This window comes from Dendropsophus ebraccatus, chromosome 2 (genome assembly GCF_027789765.1).
Source record: "Dendropsophus ebraccatus isolate aDenEbr1 chromosome 2, aDenEbr1.pat, whole genome shotgun sequence".
Taxonomy (NCBI): domain Eukaryota; kingdom Metazoa; phylum Chordata; class Amphibia; order Anura; family Hylidae; genus Dendropsophus; species Dendropsophus ebraccatus.
The window spans coordinates 163129082-163137895 of NC_091455.1; positions in this window are offsets into that span (position 1 = coordinate 163129082).

Consider the following 8814-nt stretch of genomic DNA (forward strand, 5'->3'; position numbering starts at 1 on the left):
GCTGCTCTGTGATCAAGGCCGGCTCAAGGTTTTTGTGGGCCCTTTGGCGACAGAGCTTCAGTGGGCCCTTCGTCTATCCACTAACACCACTAACATATACAAACAAAAATTATTGAAAGACACTGACTGACTGACTGACACAGACATTGATGGACTGACACAGACACTGAGTGACAGAGACTCTGACTGACTGACTAACTGTCACAGACACTGACACTGACTGACTGACACAGACACTCACAGCCTAACACTGACACACTCAGACACTGACACACAGCACCTACAGCTCAATGTTCTCCCTCTTCCTCTCTGTCAGGCTACTTTCCTCACTGTGAGGTTGAGGACCTTTGGATCATGTGATCAGGTCCTTCACTCTTTTTTCTCTCTGTGCAGGTCCTGCTCCATCTCCTGTGTCTTCTGATGTTCAGTGCTTACCCTGCACTACAGTGAGTGGGCTGAACATCAGAATACCAGGCCCCTTTCCCTCTTTGGGCCCCCAGAGTCGCTGTGGGCTCCGACACTTGCCCGGGTAAGCCCTGTGCTGATGCTGGCTCTGTCTGTGATCCGGCATGTTCATGATAAAAAAAATCTTTATCCCTGGCTGACAGTCTGTCTGTGACACTGTCTGTGCCAACCCTGCACAGCCTCAGCCCACTCTGCTCTCTAGCTGATGCTGTATCTTCACACTGCCTGCCACCCGCCTCTTCAAGCTGTCCATCATTTTGGTGGAAGCAGGGCAGTGGCCTGAAGATACAGCAGGTGTATGTGGGTATGTTTATGTTGCAGAGCTGTGTGTTTCTGTATTTAGCAGAGATGTTTGTATAGATGTTATGTAGCAGAGGTCTGTGTCTGTATAGTGATTTATGTAGCAGAGTTGTGTGTCTCTGTGGGTATATTTATGTAGCAGAGCTGTATGTGTGTGTTTTATTTTATGTAGCAGAGTGTATATGATGTTTTGTGAATGTGTGGTATCCCACTAGGAGTGTTACTATTATATACACACTTCTCAAAAGTCTGTACTTTTTGTGGTCTTATTATGGTAAAAGTTGCCTTAAGAGTTGACCACTAGATGTCACTGTATTATGTATTGATGTGTGGAAGCTGCACAGCTGAAGGGTTATTGTGTTTATGTGTACCAGAATCTGTGAACCAGTACGATTTCAGCTTTCTTCTTTCCTGTCACCTTTCCTTGCACTCCTTTTACCCAATCACAGCACACCTACATGCTGTAGAGGAAGTTAGTCCCTTGGGTGGGGGAGGAGCAAGAGCTTTCTGCTCAAAACAGTGTGGAGGAAGGACGCAAGCTAGATAGCTCTCCACAGCAGTCACGTCCATGCCCTGGTCCTCTGCCAGGTCCCCGTAGTTCAGTCTTAGCCAGTGTCCCGCATGGGTAGGACCCAAGACAGCACACTGTAGTCAACTTTCTCTCAAGTACTTACACAAAGCACTATGCAGTGTTAAACCTCTTAGAAGAGGACTAGCCAAAAGATAACCTCAACCCACGCCATGGACAAAGAAGTCACAGTCCAGGACAGTATCCACAAAAAAAGCCAAAGAGCTAGGAAGTGATCCGGGTGGAGCAAAGTCTGGGACCTGTGTCACCCATTGGTACGGTTCTGCCAAAGCTATTGGGCATAAAGTGGTGTGAAGATTAAAGTAAAGGTCAATACACAGGCACAGGTGTTCTTCTTCTTCTTCTACAAGTAATCTAGTATATCCTCCAACATCCTGGCAGAGCACATTTCTACATGGGTTGAGACTCTCACCGATATCCTCCACTCTGCTACTCTACCTTAGCACAACTTTATCTCCACAACTATCTCCTACTCAGCACTTATCTCACAGATCTGGTTGTCTTATGTTCAAGTCTGTATTCGAACTTTGTCAAATGTATCTCAAAAGACCCTCTGTATTACCTGTTGCACATTTACATGTAGAAAACAAACTTAACGTTATCTCAAGAGTCTGTGATTATTCATCACCACCTGCACATCATATACACCGCAACCTTGGGACACTCCCCCTTTCTGTGGGTCGTGGGTTCTACTATCTGGGAGGGTCATTACACCGCTCTGGACACCTGTGACTACATCATCTGTAACACTATCCCAAGGGACCCGTTAGCAACCTGGCAGGACACTGACCACAGGGGAAAAGGATACAACTAGCCTTACACCTTAAAAGCTGACGTGGCATCACACCTGTGTAGCCACCAGGCACTGGCCTCACGCGACAACATAATAAGGTCCAGCTGTTTCTCGGCCATCCACCACTGAAGTGGCGTCACACCACAACACCTAGCAAGTGACTGAGTGTACACCACAAATGCATCAGAGCTGTGTATGTGTGGGTACAAGTGTTAACGTGGAGCCTTCATTTCAATAAACTTTGACACTTTCACTGCCCTAGACCACCAGGGAAATTAATTTAGCAGGTTTCCTGTTTTCAGTTGTCTAAAGCAGGGATGTATCTTATAGTCAGATTCATCTTATAAATAGAAAAATAGAACTGTGAGCATACTGTATGTGCCATCTGGGCTTACCAGAGAGCCCAGACAGGTGAGGCTGCAGCCTCTGGCATACTACATGCCTTCTAAGGTGTTTTGCCTTGAGTACAACACAAAAAAGGTGAACCAAAAAAGGAGAGGCACAGAGGAATTATTTTCCTGGTGGAAGGTTGTTTAACTGGGAGATTTCCCATTCAAGGACTGGTTCTCAGTTTTTTCAGTTGAGTTTTAACTGTATGACATACGACTGTCAACAAACTTACCAATAAACTTTAGGTTAGCAAGTAGGAGAGGCTTTCTATGAGAATCACCTTAGAAAACCTCTCGGTTGTTGTGCCCTTACTCTGGCTTATTGTGTTGTATGTTTGTATAAACTTAAAAAATTTTCAATAAACATTATTAAAAGAGAAAACCTCTTCCTGCTCATGACAGTTTCTGTCTCGGCCAGAGATGTCAGCAGAGAGCACTGTGTCAGACTGAAAATAAAACATTTACTGCATGACAGCAGTTAATAAATATGGGAAGACAAGATTTTTTAATAGAAATAAATTAAAAATCTATATAACTTTCTGACACCAGTTGCTTTGAAAGAAAAAGATTAATGCCATGTTTCTCCCCTCCTAAGAACCATAGCGCTTTTGTTCTTCCACCTAAAGGGCTGGTTGGGGTGTTATTTTTTGCAACATGATCTCTAGTTAATATTAATATTGGTGTAACAGAAACATTTTGATTGCTTTTTTCATTATTTTTTTTCTCATATTTAATTGAGTAAATTTAGCAATCCTGGTGTGTGTGTGTATGTGTGTCCCCTGCCCCCCGTTTACGCCGTTCACCATGCAGGAACAATAATGTTATATTCTAGATCGGACAATTCCGCACGCTATGATAGGGGGTATTTTTAACTTTTATTGGGATTGGGAGCGGGGTTTATAAAGTTTTGTTTTTTTTAAATACTTTTAAACCCTACATATATATATATATATATATATATATATATATATATGGATTACTGATAGGGAGGGAATAATTATAAAAAAAAAATTGTTAAAAAAGAAATGGATCCCTTATTTAGAAAATGCTTTATCAGCAATAACAGAGGAGCTCTCACTCTAATCTACTAACCGGGTACAGGCATTAATGCTGTTGTTTTTTTGATTTTTTTTTAAATATTTGTGTATAATTTCATAATGATTTGCACTTTGTTACATAGAGAAGAATAAAAAGGAAGAGAAAGTAAACATGTGCAGTGGTGCCTTGGATTATGAGCATAATTCGTTCCGGGATCGTGCTTGTAATCCAAATCCGCTCTTAAACCAAAGCAAATTTCCCCATAAGAAATCACTGAAATGTAGAAAATTGGTTCCACACCCCAAAAATATAGATTTTTTTATTCTGAATAACATGTAGAACAGATGAAAGAAACAATGAGAAACAGCTAAATATGTCATATTATAAGATACTGTACAGTATAGCAATCAGCATGTGGAGTATATTTTATAGTAAGTACATAAGAATAAAAAAACAGCAGCAGTTTGTAGATACAGGATGGAGGTGCAGATCCCCATAAAGCAGTAGTGTAGTACAACAGGCTAGAATAGAGAAACAAGGCTGCTGTCAAATGTCTGTGTGGTCACATGACAACCATGGGGAAGGGGTGTGTGTTCAGCATGGACCAATCAGGAAGTGAGAATCACATAGCTGTGCAGGAGGTCAGTGACAGAAACTTTTCTATACAGCAATGTGAATAGCTGAGTGTGAGTGCAGGCACATTATAGCAGCAGTGTGTATTGCTGAGTGTAAGTGCAGGCACATTATAGTAGCAGTGTGTCTAGCTGAGTGTAAGTGCAGGCACATAATAGCAGGAATGGAGAGGATGGGAAACACAAGAACGGACAGAGACTGCAGGGTGCATGAAATAATGATCAGGGCATGTGTGGGCACATAAATGCAGCACTCTTTGTCCGGGGAGAAAGAGGTTACAGCTGTGAAGAGATTACCTCCACAGTCCTGTTCCCTGATGCAAGCTACAGCCTAAAGTGGATCTGCTATGATTTGGAAAGTTGCACATAAAAAAGAAAAAAAGTAAACACAATGGCGCTGCATGTGCAGGCGGATTAACCCTGTGAGATGTGTATGTGCAAATTTACACAAATGCACACTCACCTGGTTAGGTCGTACGTTTGTCGTGAGGACACCTGGGAACAGGGAAATCCTTCCCGGTCAATCATTTTAGTTTATGTATAAATACTAGTGTGTAATGTACCTAATCATGCCTGATGAAGAGGGTGGTTAACCCTTGAAACGCGTAGCAATAAAGAACACATCTGATTGGCAAGAATACTGGTAATCTCTGCATCTTGATTGAAGTGGAGTGACTGTGACTGGAGGTTTGAGCGCCAAGGAATCCACCATTGTTGCAAGGTTATTTGATGATTTGGAAGGTGAAGGAGACTACCTGGGTCAGAGTACAGGGCTATAGACCCTGCTATGCAGTATTTTCTTAGGACAATAACTGCATCACCTGCCGAATGGACCACAGGACAGATCTTGGATTAAAAGCAGCTATCCAAAGGTACAAGTGGCTTGGGGGCTCAGATTGTGGGTACAGAGTCGCTTTAAGTTCCAAAACTCAACTTCTAACCTATCTAACCTAAACCTGACATCTCACTCTCAGTAGGTGGTACTACCATAACTCCTTTGAGTCAAACTCAATGTCTGGGGGTAATGCTAGACTCGGATATATCTTCTATTCCTATATAGAAACGCTCCTGTCATCTACATCTCAAGACATCTCCAGAATCCTCCTATTTCTTACCATTGATACAGCTCACACCCTTTCTGTCACCCTGATCTATTTTCATCTTGACTTCTTTAACTTCCTACTAATCAGTTTTTCTTTCTCTAAACTCTCCCCTCTCCAGTCTATCCTGAACACAGCAGCAAGGCTCATCTTCCTCTCCAGCCATTACTTTAACATTTCCCCACTGTGCCAGTCACTCCACTGGTTGTTCATTAAATCGAATTTAATTCAAAATTCTCACCCTCACCCATAAAGCTCTCCACAATTCTGGACCTCCGTAATCTCCTCCCTCATCTCCCACTACCATCCTACCCAGGCTCTACACTCTAAGGGCCCTATTCCACAGGAACGATTATCGCTCGGTGGAATAGAGAGAATGATCAGCCGATGATCGTGTCATCGGCTGATCGTTCATTTAGGGCCAGACCTAAAATCATTGTCCCCTACTGCGCATCGCTACGATGAAATAGCGGTGCACAGTGGGCGACCGACGATTTGAGAAGCGCAGGGTCCCGCGTGCTCTAGTTTCAGAATGGCCTGTCCACTGACGGAGCGCTCAGCCAATCACAGGCCGGGACCGCCGCTGCCTGTGATTGGCTGAGTAACCTGTCAGCTGACAGGCCATTCTGAAGCTAAAGCGCGGGACCCGGGGAGGAAGACAGAGCGGAGGAGAAGACCTGACAGGTAATGTATGCTGCAAGGGCTGCAAGGACATCGGTAACAATGTCCCTGCAGCCCTCGCTCAACGATCATAGGGCCATCGTTGATCGGGCCCTGCTCGGCCCGTGGAATAGGGCACTAACATCTTCCATAATCAGAACCTCACACTCCCTGCTCCAAGACTTCTCTCTTGCTGCACCAGTTCTTTGGAATGCTCTACCCAAAGACATTAGACTCATTCCTAACACTACATCAAGAGATGAGTCTTAAGGGCACACTCAGGCCCGCTCCTGCCATGAGGCAGACTGAGGCTTCTGCCTCAGGCGGCAGCTCCTGTGATCCTGCAGGGGGCGGCACAATCTTCCCTGACACTGTCATTATAGTGAAGAGTAACTTCACTAAAATGACAGCAGCCCCCGATCTCCTAGCAGTGCTTAGTCCCTGGCCGGCCCCCTGCCGCCCTCCCCAGGAACTGCCGGGCTACGTCTCTGTTATGTGTGACGTCACCCGGCAGTCTTCCTGAGGATTGGGTACATGCCTGCTCGGCCGGCCACAGCGGCTCCACACTTGATCCCTCCTCCTCCCCAGTACTAGTAAGTATGTATAACAGGGCTGAGGGGGGAGGCTGGTGGCTGAGGGTGATAATTGTTTGTAGGTCAGGGGCGGGGGTCAGGTCTCAGAGCCCGTGAGGGAGCCAGGAGGTGGTAGCCGGAGCAAGGTCTGTAGTCACTGTGCCAGAGCCCATACAGGCAGTGCAGTGTGCTTCTAGGAGAGTGTGCACACCGGAGAGCACATCAGCCGTCTTTGTGACAGCTGCAGACTGATAACAGCAGCAGACAACAGCAGCAGACATAAGAGCAAACTCCTCCAGCACCAGAGCCATGTTGTATCCTGTCAGTCTATGCTGCTCCTCCTGCCTGTGCTGGACTCCAGCCCCCTCCTCCACTACTATACCCCAGTTTATACCATAGGCTCTGGGATATAGTGGAGGAGGTGGTATATAGCAGCACATGTGGATATATGTATACTGGGGCATGGTGGAGGAGGTGGTGGTATATAGCAGCACATGTGGATATATGTATACTGGGATATAGTGGAGGAGGTATATAGCAGCACATGTGGATATATATGTATACTGGGGCATGGTGGAGGAGGTGGTGGTATATAGCAGCACATGTGGATATATGTATACTGGGATATAGTGGAGGAGGTGGTATATAGCAGCACATGTGGATATATATGTATACTGGTGTATAGTGGAGGTGGTGGTATATAGCAGCACATGTGGATATATGTATACTGGGGCATAGTGGTGGAGGTGGTATATAGCAGCACATGTGGATATATGTATACTGGGATATAGTGGAGGAGGTGGTATATAGCAGCACATGTGGATATATATGTATACTGGTGTATAGTGGAGGTGGTGGTATATAGCAGCACATGTGGATATATGTATACTGGGGCATAGTGGTGGTGGTGGTATATAGCAGCACATGTGGATATATGTATACTGAGGCATAGTGGAGGAGGTGGTATATAGCAGCACATGTGGAAATATGCATACTGGGATATAGTGGAGGAAGTTGTATATAGCAGCACATGTGGATATATATGTATACTGGGGCATAGTGGAGGAGGTGGTGGTATATAGCAGCACATGTGGATATATGTATACTGGGGTATAGTGGAGGAAGTGGTATATAGCAGCACATGTGGATATATATATATATATATATATATATATATATATATACTGGGGCATAGTGGAGGAGGTGGTGGTATATAGCAGCACATGTGGATATATGTATACTGAGGTATAGTGGAGGAAGTGGTGGTATATAGCAGCACATGTGGATATATGTATACTGGGGCATAGTGGAGGAGGTGGTGGTATATAGCAGCACATGTGGATATATGTATACTGGGGTATAGTGGAGGAGGTGGTATATAGCAGCACATGTGGATATTTGTATACTGGGGCATAGTGGAGGAGGTGGTGGTATATAGCAGCACATGTGGATATATGTATACTGGGGTATAGTGGAGGAGGTGGTATATAGCAGCACATGTGGATATTTGTATACTGGGGCATAGTGGAGGAGGTGGTATATAGCAGCACATGTGGATATATGTATACTGGGGCATGGTGGAGGAGGTGGTATATATAGCAGCACATGTGAAATAGTTGCTACACAATTGATTCTAGAATGGGGGGGGGGGGGGGCATTTTAATTTTCACCTCAGGCAGCAGATAAGCTAGAATCGGCCCTGGGCACACTTTTAACATCCGCTTAACTTGTCTCCCCTTCTGCCATCCCCTCACCTTTCACTCTTTACCTCTGACAGTTCCATGCTCTCCGATCCAACATTTATAGGTACTTTCCATTTCTATGTACAATCGCTGGACCATTTGCAAATATAGCACTTACTGCCTTGTGTGTTGTCCCCAGTCCTCCTAGTCTGTAAGCTCTTGTGAACAGGTCCCTCGTTACTTTTGTATTTTCATTTGTTTTAATTATTTAGTTCTGTATTGTGTGTATGTAAATGTAACCCTAGAATTCTGCAAAAAAAATAAATAAAAATAAAATGCTACTGAATCTATTAGTGATATACAAATAAATGTATATTTTGTCTTGGCCACAATAGGACAATTATTACTACAGGGGATATTATTACTATATGGAGGCACATAGGGGTATTATATGTGAGGCTAAGAGGATTTATTACTAAATGAACAAACAGGCAGCATTATTGCTTTATGGGGGCACAGGTAAAATTATTACTACATGAGGGCACAGGAAGCATTGTTACCATACAGTATGAAGGCTCTGGGAGAATTATTCCT